Source organism: Paramisgurnus dabryanus, chromosome 17 (genome assembly GCF_030506205.2).
Source record: "Paramisgurnus dabryanus chromosome 17, PD_genome_1.1, whole genome shotgun sequence".
Taxonomy (NCBI): domain Eukaryota; kingdom Metazoa; phylum Chordata; class Actinopteri; order Cypriniformes; family Cobitidae; genus Paramisgurnus; species Paramisgurnus dabryanus.
The window spans coordinates 210,688-226,144 of record NC_133353.1 but is presented as its reverse complement, the minus strand read 5'-3'; the positions used below and the strand labels follow the sequence as shown (position 1 = coordinate 226,144).

General features: G+C 37.5%; 1 protein-coding gene across 1 annotated transcript in view; it reads right to left on the bottom strand.

Moving 5' to 3' along the window:
- Positions 1 to 15,457, bottom strand: part of chrm3a (cholinergic receptor, muscarinic 3a) — a 166,778-nt gene that overhangs the window by 94,102 nt on the left and 57,219 nt on the right. Inside the window, exon 2 of the mRNA XM_065297359.2 lies at positions 9,905 to 10,026. The gene's annotated coding sequence lies outside the window, so the exon portion shown is untranslated. The remainder of the gene's footprint in view (positions 1 to 9,904; positions 10,027 to 15,457) is intronic.

Here is a 15,457-nt window from a genome sequence, read left to right as displayed (position 1 = left end):
GCGCCACGCCACTGCGTCCCCGCGTATGCGGTTAACCACATTGATAGTTGAGAAGCCATTTGCATCTCTATGGTTACAAACTCACATTTACTGCCACCAGGTAATAGGTGACAAATGGGAGCTTTTCCTCTTCTCACACATTTACAAGTGTGCTGTCCCTCAAGATGGATGCGTCACTTGCAGACCCATCAAACCGGCACATTAACTAGACGAAAGCCTTTACCGTGAGCTGCTTCACTCAGCATGCATGCAAGCCTAGTGCTCGCGGATGCATTAGACGCACTTATGTCTTGTCAGTTTAATTATTTTTATTTTGCCATAAAAACAATTCAACACTTTATATTACGCCTACCCTTGACTTGATGTAAGATTTAGTCTCGGACGTACGCTATGCCTAGATGGTGCAACAGGTGTAAATTCCATGTGGGACGTAAAGCGCATTTTACGTCCAGACTAGGCTTACGATCGGGTGTAGAAGCTTTTATTGGCCAATGGCCACCCCCAGAGTTTTCCTGACTGCCATGTAAAGCAAGCAATCCTAAATTGAACCAATCAGACTAGGTTAGCATGTTCAATATCATGTAGCACTATGCAGACAAGCACCAAAGTACAGCATGACCGATTCAAGAACAGACTGCCTAGTGTGATTTCTCAAATCGCTCGTGGTACTTTGATGTCATATGGCTGTCGTTCAATGCAGCACCGCATGAAGTCAAACACACCTATTGACTTCAAAAATCCTGAATTTCCGATTTCTGTGCCTTATTCATCAGATGATCAGCCAACTGTCCGTATGCATGACATCTGAGTCTGAGTCTCTGTTAAAGGGACATTTCACTTTTTTTAAAATAAAAAATATTAAATAATGGCGCATCAAAAACGCAGGCCAGTCAACAACACGAAAATACTCAGCATAAAACCCTCAACAATGTCGACTGCACATGTAACAGTTTCTGCAACACCAGCTCAACCGAATTGTGCCAAACCACCATACTGTAGAAAACAGCAGCGCGTTAAGTCAATGATTACAATGAAATTAATTACTTGTAAAAAAAAAAAACCCACCATAAGCATACAACACAACTAATGTGATCCTGAACCACAAAACCAGTCGTAAGTTGCATAGGCATCACTTGATTTTTCAGAACATTTTCACCAAATGCTTTTTAAAAAGTGGTGGGGACAAAATCGGCCATTTCAAAAGTGTAAATGACACCTATGCATTCAGCTGATCTCCGTGTCTGGTGCTAGCACTTTTAGCATAGCTTAGCACAATCCATTGAATCTGATTAGACCATTAGCATCGCACAAAAAATAACCAAAGAGTTTCTATATTTTTCCTATTTAAAACTTGACTCTTCTGTAGTTACATCGTGTACTAAGATCGACGTAAAATTAAAAATGGCGATGTTTTTTTTTTTTGCAGATATGGCTAGGAACTATACTCTCAAACTTATAAATAAACGTAATGATCAAGAACTTTGCTGATGTAACATGGCTGCAGCAGGCGTAGTGATATTACGCACTGCCCGAAAATAGTCCCTTTGGTTACTTTCAATAGCAGGGTACTATTTTCGGGCAGTGCGTAATATCACTACGCCTGCTGCAGCCATGTTACTTCAGGATTATCCTTGATTATTACGCCAGTTTGAGAGTATGTTTATGTTGCCTTTATGTTGCTTAACTCTTTCGCCACCATTGGAAAGATAATAAGGAAAGAAAACGCTTCCCTGCCAAAGATGAGTATTTCCGGCTTTCCGCAATAAAGTCACTTATAAAGTCCGGAAGTATCACCCTAGGGCAAGCAGCTGCATGTCCGTGTATGTTTTGAGGATCGCTCTGAATCTGATCTCTAACAAAAGTCCTTCACAAAAATGAAATTATCTCAGCTTTTTGCTCAAAATTTTGTGTTTTTGAAGAAACCTACCCATATATGAGAGGTGATAAAAAGATTACTAATGAATGTAGGATGAAACAGGTTTTTTTTGTTTTGTTTGAAAGCAAAGGGTCTGTTCTTTCATTTGATATATTGTATGTTTATATATTTAAAAAAAGAACATTTTCTGGAAGGCATTAAACTTTTGTAAAAATCATGAAAAATTCTGCCGCTGGCTGGAAACTTTTTTAGAAAGGCTGGCGGCGAAAGAGTTAAGCAATGTTTAACTAATTAAAGCTGCAATACGTTATTTTTGCCTGTTATACATTTGATCTTTTATTGCAATGAATGCTTTTAGGATATGCACTAGATAATAGGCAGGGTGCACGCGCGCACACACACACACACACACACACGCACACACACACACACACACACACACACGCGCACACACACACACACACTTAGACCTTACTCCAAGCTGAGTATGTTAGAGTGACAGGCAGGTACAACACCCTGCAGCCTGTACAAGCAGCCAATTAAAACCCATCTCAGACACGCTTGCCCATCAATGGCTCGCCGCCCTTTCCCTTTTCTGCTCTGCTGCACTTCTGTCCTCGCCGCAATCCATCTTCTCTCCGTCCACTGGATGCTCTCCCACCCTCCGGTCTGCCCCTTTCAGGGTGTTAATTAATCTTTGATAGAGGATGGAATCACTCGCACAAACACGCGTACACAGCTGGAGGACCCGGGCAGGTGCTGGGGTGGTCTCTGTATATAAAACGAGTCCGGGTTTCATTTCAGATATGAAGAGTAATGCTGAGATTTATTCTGTGCTGGCTGTGACTGGAGGCACAAGAGAATCCAGCGTATATTGTCCTCGAGCCGAGATCCGCGCCGACACCTTAATCCAACAGAAAAGCCCGATACTTGTTAGTCTTATCTGTTTGAAGTACGGTCAACTGTGTGGGAAGCTCTGACCGTATCTCAGCACGAGTGGACAATATACAAGATAAGGTGAAGATGAAGAGACGTCAAAGAGAAGTGGACGAAAGACATGCAATGCTGCCAATGAAACTGTAAAGGGGGTCAGAATCAGGGTGGGCTTTTAATTACTGTGTTGTAAATCATAGGGCAAATACTGTAGCACCCTGTATACATTTCTGCATAAATGTCTTTGTTCTGATGAACACAAAGGAAATATCAGAAGCCCCATTGACTTACATATTATTCTTTCCTCATACTGGTTTGGTTACATTCCTCAAAATATCGTCCTTTCTGTTCGTCAGAATAAATAGATTTATACAGGTTTATAACATCATGATAGTGACTAGCAATGAGCAATATAGTTCTTCAGAAGGTAATAATCTTTGCTCATGTTACTTTATGCCAATGCATTTGTTCATGCTTAAGCCTGTCACGGTAGCTACTTTTCATAGGTCGATTAATTGCCCCAGAAATAATGGCAATAGTCAATATTGTCTTTTAAAGACCATTTTATGTCACTGATTCTAAAAAAACAAACGGTGCTATATAGCACCAAAACTGTTGCTTTGGATCGTAACCATAGAAGAACCATTTTTAGTGCCATATAGCACCGGTGAAGCACCAGTGAAGCACCTGTGTAGAACCATATAGGGGCCATATAGCACCACATATGGTTCTACAAAGCACTATATGGTTCTACACAGGTGCTTCACTGGTGCTTCACCGGTGCTATATGGCACTAAATATGGTTCTTCTATGGTTACGATCCAAAGCAACAGTTTTGGTGCTATATAGCACCGTTTGTTTTTTTAGAGTGTAGATATAACAATAAAACAGCATAATGATGCAAGAACATCTTTTCTAAGAACACAACTTAAGAATATTAAGATAAAAATATGAAATATTAATATGAAATTGGAATGTAAGAAATTAATAATAATCAAAATATTTGAAACATAAATAAATATTATAAAACGTGCGTTTCAATTTTAAACAGCTAATAGTGATTGTTCATTATAGATCCAAGCTTCACAGGGTTAATTGCTTTAGACGGGTGTTTACTCTGATCACATCTTTGAGTATGCGCCATTACACGCAGTCACGTTTATAATAGCTACACCTCAGATCTAAACACTGATGTTATGGTTATGTTTCAGATTACTTTTATTTTTATTGTGCTTTTCATTGTCTCTTTTCATTGCAATTAATTAACATAATAGAGATGCTGCCTCATTTACGTTAATTTCCTTTCTTCACGTCTGGGATGCGGGTTGTAACTTAGCCTTAATTCTATTTTCAGTCGGATGTATTCTTTTAAACTGTATGTATTTACCATAAAAACATGAAATTTCAGCTTGCGTAGCTATCTCTTTGCCTGTCACTGTCCTCTCTCTCTCTCTTTCTATCTCTCTCTCTCTCTCTCTCTCTCTCTCTCTCTCTCTCTGTGTGTGTGTGTGTGTGTGCACCCTGAGCTGCGCATGCCACTTCATAGATAGACAGCAGGCAGAAATAACAGAGGCAATCGTGATCGTCTAAAATGCTAATTTTATGCACACAAACACGCATGTAAAGACTATGATAATACACTCACCTAAAGGATTATTAGGAAAACCATACTAATACTGTGTTTGACCGCCTTTCGCCTTCAGAACTGCCTAAATACTACGTGACATTGATTCAACAAGGTGCTGAAAGCATTCTTTAGAAATGTTGGCCCATATTGATAGGATAACATCTTGCAGTTGATACAGATTTGTGGGATGCCCAATGCCCATCCAGGGCACAAAGCTCCCGTTCCACCACATCCCAAAGGTGCTCTATTGGGTTGAGATCTGATGACTGTGGGGGCCATTTTAGTACAGTGAACTCATTGTCATGTTCAAGAAACCAATTTTAAATGATTTGAGCTTTGTGACATGGTGCATTATCCTGCTGGAAGTAGCCATCAGAGGATAGGTACATGGTGGTCATAAATGGATGGACATGGACAGAAACAATGCTCAGGTAGGCAGTGGCATTTAAACGATGCCCAATTGGCACTAAGGGGCCTAAAGTGTGCCAAGAAAACATCCCCCACACCATTACACCACCACCAGCAGCCTGCACAGTGGTAACAAGGCATGATGGATCCATGTTCTCATTCTGTTTACGCCAAATTCTGACTCAACCATCTGAATGTCTCAACAGAAATCTAGACTCATCAGACCAGGCAACATTTTTCTAGTCTTCAACTGTCCAATTTTGGTGAGCTCATGCAAATTATAGCCCCTCTTTCATATTTGTAATGGAGTGTTACCCGGTGGGGTCTTCTGCTGTTGTAGCCCATCCGCCTCAAGGTTGTGCGTGTTGTGGCTTTTACAAATGCTTTGCTGCATACCTCGTTTGTAACGAGTGGTTATTTCAGTCAAAGTTGCTCTTCTATCAGCTTGAATCAGTCGGCCCATTCTCATCTGACCTCTAGCATCAACAAGGCATTTTCGCCCACAGGACTGCCTCATACTGGATGTTTTTCCCTTTTCACACCATTCTTTGTAAACCCTAGAAATGGTTGTGTGTGAAAATCCCAGTAACTCAGACCGGCCCGTCTGGCACCAACAACCATGCCACGCTCAAAATTGCATAAATCAGCTTTCTTTCCCATTCTGACATTCAGTTTGGAGTTCAGGAGATTGTCTTGACCAGGATCACATCCCTAAATGCATTGAAGCAACGGTCATGTGATTGGTTGATTAGATAATTGCATTAATGAGAAAGTGTAAATCAAACAGTTGGTGTCCCCAGAGTACGTATGTGACGTTCTGGCTCAAAATATAATATAGATAATTTATTATAACATGTTAAAATTGCAACTTTTGTAGGTGTGTGCAAAAATGTGGCGTTTTTGTGTTTTGTAAAATGTAAATGAGCTGATCTCTGCACTAAATTGCAGTGCCGTGGTTGGATAGTGCAGATTAGGGGGCGGTATTATCCCCTTCTGACATCACAAGGGGAGCCAAATTTCAATGACCTATTTTCACATGTTTGCAGAGAATGGTTTCCCAAAGCTAAGTTACTGGGTTTCACATTTTCTAGGTTAATCGAAGCACTGGGGACCCAATCATAGCACTTAAACATAAAAAAGTTAGATTTTCATGATATGTCCCCTTTAATATTTGACGCATCTACTTGCTCTGCAGTACATACATTACCATATACAAACACAGTCTCATGATTTTTTTTATATATCTTACTTCAGTCCTTACTTCAGTGTTATGCTTTAGCAATAAATTCCACTTCCGCATTACTTGTATTTCATTTCTGTTGGAGTGACACTACACCAAATCCAATTTGACAGACCTCTGATTTGCCTGCGAGTACACAGACTGACCCAGGTCATTTAAATTCATAAAAACCAACTCATCCAAATGAAATGTATACATAACACAGCCTCTCAAAAAAATTATTTAGACCCGACCGAGATGAGCGAAATTATTTGAATGGCTTTCGCAGCAGGTCAGCCGAAGAGGATTAGAGATATTGAGAAAATATGCATAGGCTCTAATCATGTTGCACAAACAACTAAAAGCTATCACGAAAACAGAAAGCAGTCTAGAATCTAGGGGTGGTTTTAACCTTTTATCAACACCATTTCTGACTAATACTGTGTCATTCTCCACATGCAAAGCAAACTGGCTGATAATATTGTCAGAATGTTATCCATTATGGCCTCTCTGTGTATTTGATTGTTTGAAATATTTATCTGAGCATGTTCAGCACACATAAACACACAAAACAAAAAAACAAAAAAATCCCAGTTGACCCTACAAAGACATTATGTAACTACAATGAACAATACCTTGGTTTTCTCATCATTTACCATGGTAATATTTTATTATTTGTACCTCGGCGTTACTATGGTATTCTCTGAAGCACACTGGAGTATTAAATGGAAAGAAAATTTCCCCATTGCAAACACAACTAGCCAACACAGCCATCCATTCCCATCTATAAAACCATGAATCTCATCTATTCCCAACGTACCGCACACAAGCGCACACATATATGGGTCTATGTAAAGTCATGCTTCTCGGATGGTGTTAATGATGGGTCGATTTTGATGCTCGCGTTCAATGATTACGCTGCCAGATCGAAACATTTCATTCTTTCTGTTTGACAGGACCGTAATTAATCTCCAAAGATTTCAGTGTCGGCTGCTAACCAGCACACCTACGCAGAGAAAGAAAGGTCTTTCTTGCAGACGAACACCAATCACTGCTGTGAGTTTGAATACAGAAGCACATTATCATGTCCGTCTGCTTGACCTCACAACCAGGTATAAAGACACAAATTGTTGCATAGAGAACACATTACATATACTATAGTGTATGAGCATGAATACAGACAAACAAAGCCTGCAGAATAAATTAATCTACAAAAAGCCCTCGATCATATTAGCTTTCATCAAACCTTAAAAACCTTGTAATGGAACGTTTAATTCAAACTGGGCTGTTGAATACAAGGCGTTAGAGCGAAACAAGTTGTTGCAACGTGCTTTAAATACTTTAAAGGGCACTTATTATGCAAAATCCACTTTACAAGGTGTTTGGACATAAATGTGTATTAGCAGTATGTAAACACAACCACCCATGAAAATCAATTCCCATTAAACCGAAGCGGTCTCATGAGACATTCCATTGTTGACTCGTTATTGTGATGTCACACTGATAAAGCCCGACCCACAGTCACTGATCATCATATTTCAATAGTGATATACTATTGTCTTAGACTGTATTCACAGGAAACATCTATTTAAACTGAAAGCGCTCACTGTCTGTTTTGGTAAGGGAGTAAGGAGCAGTAGCTTATTAGCTTTTAAAGGTACAGATATGAAAACACCACGTCTTTGCTCCCATCCAAACATGCTATAATAAATTATCTGTAGGGGTGTGACGGATCATGAAACTCACGGTTCAGATCACATTAAGTTTTCTAAGGCATGGATCAGATCATTTTTCGGATCAGAAAAAAAAGGGTGGGAAAATTTTAATAAGAACATTTATAAAAAAGAACAAAGTTGCACATAAATTAAGGTCTAAAATAAGCATTAGGTACAGAAATGCTTTAATTTCTAAATGAAATAATAATTTTTAGAGCTACAGAAGTGATTTTCTCTTTGTCTTGGGTTCTTTGATAAACATTAATGACACAGATTTAAGTAGGTTAATTGAGGTTACTGTCTCTTTAAGATAAACACAGAACTGGTTTCTGCCTCTACTGTATACATACACACTTAAGACGTGCTAATTATAAACTTTTCCTATTTAAATTTGCAAATCGCATGCGAGCCGAACCGTGAGTCATGATCCAAACGGATAACAGATTAACTGTGATCCGGTACAACACTAATTATCTGTTGTGTATTTTGAGCTGAAACTTCAGAGACACATTCTGGGCACACCCGAGACTTATATTACAACTTGTAAAAATGGGGATAATGGGTGCCCTTATACAAACAATCATACAAATAAAGTTCCCTAAAGGTCTTGCTATAAAAAATGTAAGAAAGAAATTATTATTTAGAGAAACTTTGACTGAAAGTTTATTTGGGAAACTAAAATGGTTATTTTATGGCACAGCTGTAAAAATATTTGTTAACTCTTCAGTTAAGAAAAATGCTTCCCTGCCAATGACATGTTTTTGCGTTAATCTGTATTTCCGCTATTATTCACCAGGTGGTGCTCTTACCAACTTACTGTATAAAACCCAGAAGTATCCCCTTCGGGTAGAGATCGACCCATATGGAATTTTCAGTCCCGATGCCGATTTTTGTTTCATCGGCCTTAGCCGATGACCGATACAGGCTGCCGATTTTCTTGAGCTGATATTTGGAGCCGATACTGCTTTTGCTCACTCAATTTACATCATAAAAATGACACAATGATGATGCTAAATGTTACAAGTCTCGATTTTAAAAAAGTAACATTTATTAAAAAAAACTATATTTAACAAATAGTAAAAACAGGTGAGGGTGCTATGGAACCATCTTTTGATGTTGTCATGGAAAGGTTGGTTGTTTTTAGTCACATGGCAGCCACAAACCGTCCGATGCCGATACACATAAAACTCGCAAATATCGGCCCGATATATCGGCCGGCCGATATATCGGTCTATCACTACCTTCGAGCAAACAGTTCAAACTCTGTGTGTGTTTTGATCACCGCTCTGAATCTGATCTCTATCAAAAGTGCTTGACAAAAAAACAATTATCTCAACTTTTTGCTCAACATTTGGTATTTTTGAAGAAACCTATGAGAGATGATGAAAGTGAACAAATAAAGGTAGGATGAAACTTTTGTTTTGTTTTGTTTGAAAGCAGAGGGTCTGTTCTTTCATTTGATATATTGTATGTTTAAATATTTAAAGAAGAACATTTTCTGGAAGGCATTAAACTTCTGTGAAAATCATAAAAAAAAAATGCTGGCACTGGCTGGCAACTTTATATTAAAAACGCTGGTGGGAAAAGAGTTAAGAGTGCTTAAATTTGAATATATATATATATATATATATATATATATATATATATATATATATATATTTAAAAAATAAATAAAGTGACACATTATTAGACAATAAAACAATAAACCAAGTGGGATTTACAGTATTATACTGTAAGCAAACCATTTCACAAAAACATTAGTTTTTTTGTTTTGTTTTTATAGCCCCCCATATGCAATATATTTTTAAAAAAAGCACTTTCTGGTTTTTCAAAATTTGTGGAGCTAAACTTTGATAAACTACACCTGATATTACGACACCAGTGTACACTCCACTACATAAAGTACAGCAAAAACAAAATGACTTCTGAACCCTTTCATCCATTTGGTTCTCTCTAGGAATACGTCCAGCATAATTTGTTTGCAAATGCGACTTATTTTTATATTTTGTTGTCTAATGTAAGGCCACAGCTATACTAAATTGAGGCTTAGATGTTCAAACACATTTAGGGCCACTGTATAAAACTATTAAGAATGCTGTGTAAGAACATTAATTCAAGTCACTTACCCTGTGGAGTTTGGCTTGGTTAAGAGAGGTCACCTTCTCACGGGAGGATTCAGGTGTGTCTCTACCTGAGGCACCAGTTGGCATGGAGACAGAATATCAAACAGGTTCATCATTCCCGAAACCTGTATTCAAACAAACAGAACACACACTCAATCCGACTGTTTGATTTAAAGAAGAAATGAGGTCTACAGTCCTTCCCTCTTGTGTGTTTAGAAATTCCCATCAGTCTATCAAGTGAATATTTCAACTTTTATCACGCTTTGTACAGATTTCAAAGTATTGCATCGGCTCACAACTTGATGTGCATTTCTAAGAATCATAATATGAGCACATCTGAAATCAATTTCTCTATCCAAAGCTTACAAAACACATATTTCAAGCAGTCCTGTCCTATTTATACCTTAAACCACTATGGAAAAAAGTGAAATACCATAGTGTCAGTGCCGGGTTAAGCCTTTGTGAGGCCATGGGCTAATGCTGGTTTGAGACCCCCCCCCCCCCAATATACACTGAAAAAAATAAAGGCTGGATTTACTAAGTGCCCCATTGCGAATTTTTTTTTAGTAAAACTTACTAAAAAAGGGGGATGCAAAAACGATGCACTGTCTATATTTTTTAGTAAATCCAGTGTTTTTTACAGCGTATGTGCAACATTAAATGGCTAAAATTATTTAAATAAATTAAACAATATTATCAAATAATTTTACAATCAGAAATAGCCCAGAAAATAACATTTATTAAATGCAACTCACAACTAAAAGTGCTTCTGTCTGTTCTTCTTTAAAAATAATTCCTCAATTAAATTATTAAAATCAAGTTGACGCAAAAGTAGGCTGAAATTATTTAAATAAATTAAACAATATTATCAAGTAATAATTTTACAATCAGAAACAGCCCAGAAAGTAACATTTATTAAATGCAACTCACAACTAAAAGTGCTTCTGTCTGTTCTTCTTTAAATATAATTCCTCAATTAAATTATTAAAATCAAGTTGACGCAAAAGTAGTAGAGCCCAGAATTCTCAGCCGGAGTCCGAACTTTTTAATTCTCCCCATTAGGAATCTGTTTCCGCAGATATAGTTACTGCATCGCGTATGTTTGTGAGTAGAAGTCTGTGCTGTCTGCAGTGAGGTTTTTATAAGAGCAGCACAAACTTTTTAATAGTCTATTTAATATGTAAAACTTGAATTTGAAATAAAACTTACTGCGGAGAAGTTAATGAGATCTCTATCGTCTCTCTTGCTACGTGACGCGGCAATTATTTATTATTTCAAATCCGTTTACAAGATAAATATATATACATTGTGTTGTTAAACTGATGAAATTATCTTGCTATATACACTACATTTATTATGAGAAGCCTTTTCTTTTTACTGTTACACTGTAGACAGTAATATATGTATATTATATAAAACTCTATGGACGTGAAAGCACATTATCCATTATCTGTTGGTTCATGTTGGTCTAGTTTAATTCAGCGTAATCCTTTAATAAAATGTATAACATGTTATAAAATATTATATTTTTTTGTAATATTCACAGCACACATTCTCTCGGATCGTTTTAAAACATTTTAAATCATTCTGCAAAATTCCGCATAGATTTTGCAAAAGAAATCCGCAGAAATAGCAAAACATAACTGCTTACACAGCTTGTACAGCTGTACTCTTGCAGCAATTAAAGCAGTTCAGTTTTGTTTTAAATTGCAAAATAGTTATATTTCTTTTTTATTTACATTTTAGAGCAGTTTTTGTTTGTTAAAGTTTTTATGATAACTAGTGGTTAGCGGCCGACAGCAAGTTGACGACATGTATGATGAATTGAGCATCTCAAATCAACACTTGCCTATAATAACAACTATTTAAATAAATATTTTCAGCATATCACAATGTTAGTTTAAACGTTTATTATCAACACATACTATTTTTAAAAAGCGAAGGCAGGTTGCTCTGCTGCTCGCAGTTGCAACGGGTGCAGAAATAAAAAAATAAAAAGGGCTATACAAAACGAAACGAAATAAACATGAAACAGAATAAACATGCGTGTTGCCTTATCTTACAACTTCGCTTTTGCATATACATTTTTTTAATGTAAGGACTTACCACAGAAGATGGCTATTCATGCATCCATCCAACAGTTAAACTAAGAAAAAAGTCTATCCATACACAAACAAGAAATAAAGACACAGCCTTCTTACATGAAATTAATACAGGGAGAAGTCTTTAATAGATTATGTCTTGGATGCTGTCTGCATAGATTATGTACAGTATCCAAGGTTTTAATCTAGTACTCCATTTATAATTTTTCCTGTTGGGCTGAAGGTCCCAGAGAGACCGCGGCCTTGTACAAGAGTGGAAATGATCGATGTTATTTGTCGGCTCTTAAAGGACAAAATATCCCATAAGCTATTACGTAGCTATTATACAATTTTTTTTCAGAACATTCTTGCGACCCAGTGGTTGGGGGCCTCTGCTCTAGGTAGCACTTACGCAGAATTACGTCAATCAAAATGTTTTTAAAAACTCAAAATAGAATTGTCTCGGAGGCCCCCTAGTGTTCGGGGCCCTGGGCTGCAGCCCATGTTGCCCATTAGGATAACGCGGCCTTGCATAGTGTTTTAAACCATGTAATTTTCCTTTATGTGAAAGAGCCCTGTATAGGCATAAACCTTGCTTGTTCTTTTAAATAATAAGTTAGCATTGATGTTACTCAGTCTTTGATGGCACCATCCACAGACTGTAAACTGCATACACACTTAAAAATAAAGGGTGCTTCAAGATACCATAAAAGAACTACTTTTGCATTAATGGTTACAAAAAGAACCCTTAAAATCTGAAGAACCTTTCTGTTTTACAAAAAAATCTTAGTAAAAGGGTACTTAAGATTACAAAATGTAAGAAAGTAATAGTTTTTTACTGAAAGGCTCTTTGTGGATCCAAGAATTGTTTTTCTATGGCATCACTGTGAGAAACCTTTTAAGCATCTTTATTTTTTAAAAGTGTGGGCCCTATTTCAACGATCTAAGCACATGGTCTAAAGTGCAGGGCGCACAGTCTAAAAGGTCGTGTCCGAATCCACTTTTGCTAATTTGACGGCAGGAAAAATGGTTTGTGCGCCTAGCGCATAGTCTAAAATGGTTGTTTCTATTCTCGTAATGAGTAATGGGTGTGTTTTGGGCGTAACGTGCTATATACCAATGAGAGTCTTTTGAGGTCGACCAAAGCGACCAAAGGAACTGGCACGAATGGCCACCCTACTGGCGCTGGAGAATTGAGATATGAATATTTTGCCATCGAGTCAGTTCTAGAAGATATCGACAGTGCATTAATTTTAAAAGAGGAACAGAGAAACGCGATCAATACATTTGTTGATCGGAAAGATGTTTTTGTCTTCCCTCCTCCGGGATTCGGCAAAAGTTTAATTTATCAGCTGACTTATGGTCGCTAAGAAGATGGGACACAATGAAAATGGGCAACTCGGCGTGCACGACAACGTGGATATAACTAGCGGTCATTGCCAGCTCCTTTTCGAAAATTCTTGGTAAGTTCATCTAACTTCTGAATGGTAAGAGATAGTCTGACTGTATGACTTAGTAAATAACTCACAATGTTGTGATATGAAGGAAATGTTGTAAACACAGTAGGTGTTGATGTACGTTCGCTAACTCAGACTTAGTATAATCATAATGTTAGTGTCATTGTAGCGAAATAACTAGCAGTTTGGTCAGGCTGCAAAAGACGCCATTTTAAACATACGTCGCACACTCGGATGCTCTGATTGGTTGTAGGTCTATCCAATTGAGTGCAGAAGCACTTTTTGTCCTGGTTTGGTTGAAACACGCCCCGTAATCACAGCCCAATTGAGCGGTTTCAGACTCCAATTCTGACTAGAATTAAGTATGACAACGTCAGATGTACAACGTGGCGCTGAACGTGAAAATGACAATTGCGCTGTGCTGAAACTAGCGAAAAACACTTGCGTAGCGCTGTATTGCGCAGGGTGTATAATGGGGCCCTGTATAATGTAGACTAAAATGACAAGAGCTGACGGAAAGGGCCAGTTACAATCTCATTGGCTGGCTGATACTGTATGCAACTATCAGGATGCTATAAGTGCTTCTAAGTACGAACTAACTGTAGACAAAAATAATTTCCAGAGTAGAGTAGGGATAAGGCACTGAAACAATAAAATCCCAGCAGGAAGAATCTCTTCACAAATAGACCTCACCAGATCTCACAAAGAGCTCTGATATTAAGGACATCTAATATGCTATTCAATGTCAGGTTGAGAATTTCTCCTCATTAGGTGGTACAATTATCATTTGTTCATCAGTGCGATAAACAGTGAAGCGACGGATGGTAGGAGAATGAGTCATTATTAAAGAAAATTCATTAACACTGGAATTCACAAATACAAATGCATATTTTAGCATTTTACTCATACAGCACCACACACACACACACACGCGCAGTGTGATAATTGACTGTGTTTTGTAACAGATCAAGGATATATCTTGAAGTTATTATGGGAATTTTTACATTTAAATAAACATAATGTCCATTTTCCCATGTTATCTTATCAGTAGGGAATTCTTTGTTACTCTTTCGGGACTCAGCTATGTGGTCTGAAATCAACACAAGCACAATAGCCCAGACGAAACGGATAATAGAGGTATTAATGAGAATCCATTAACAATGTAATGCTTTAGAATTACAGAGGAAAATAATGACAAAATGTATCTGCTATCAAGTCTCTTAACATGCAAAATGTATAAGCATCTCCCTCTTGTTTAAGACCCTGTCTGAGCCAAACAAGACTCAAAAAAGACCAATGGAGATAATTTATACGATCCTGCAAAGACAGTCCCTCAATACTAACAGAAGCATCCACTATGGGAAAAGGCAGCCTGGTTTTATCATAAAGAGTCAGGCTCACATAACTGTCTTAATAACACCCATAAACTGAATTGATTATGATGTGCCTGAAATAATGATGTTGCGAAATTAAAGAGAGTAAGCCCAACCGACGTCTCTGTGGTTCACTGCATTGAGTGTAATCTTGTCAAGACCAAGGGAATTTGTCTTTTTATTTATTTATTTCCATATTAAATATGACTTAAACAAGATGTCAGTTATCATTTAAACTTCCAAAGGACCATTCAAGGTCCAATCAGAAAAACACATTCCCTGGTAACTTCTCTGAGGATACTTGATGTGGTAAATGAGTTTGAATGCAGCCTGAACAGTGATTCTCTGCGGGAGCTGGGATTTGGACATGACAAAAAATTCCTAATTGTATACAGATTCTCTCGTAAAATAACATAATTATCCACTTCCTTCATGCGGGTTAACTTGAACTGATTCGCCTTTAATCTGACAGATGTATTGTAATTCAACAAATACGGCATAAGAGTAAATTATTAACTGCTGTCTCCAACTACTTCTTTTGTCATATGTACTTCTGCAGTATTTAATGGGTCGGTTTATCAATCTGAGGACATTTTCAGCTTGATAATATAGTAATTTTTTTATAGTAAGTTTTTTATTGAAGCC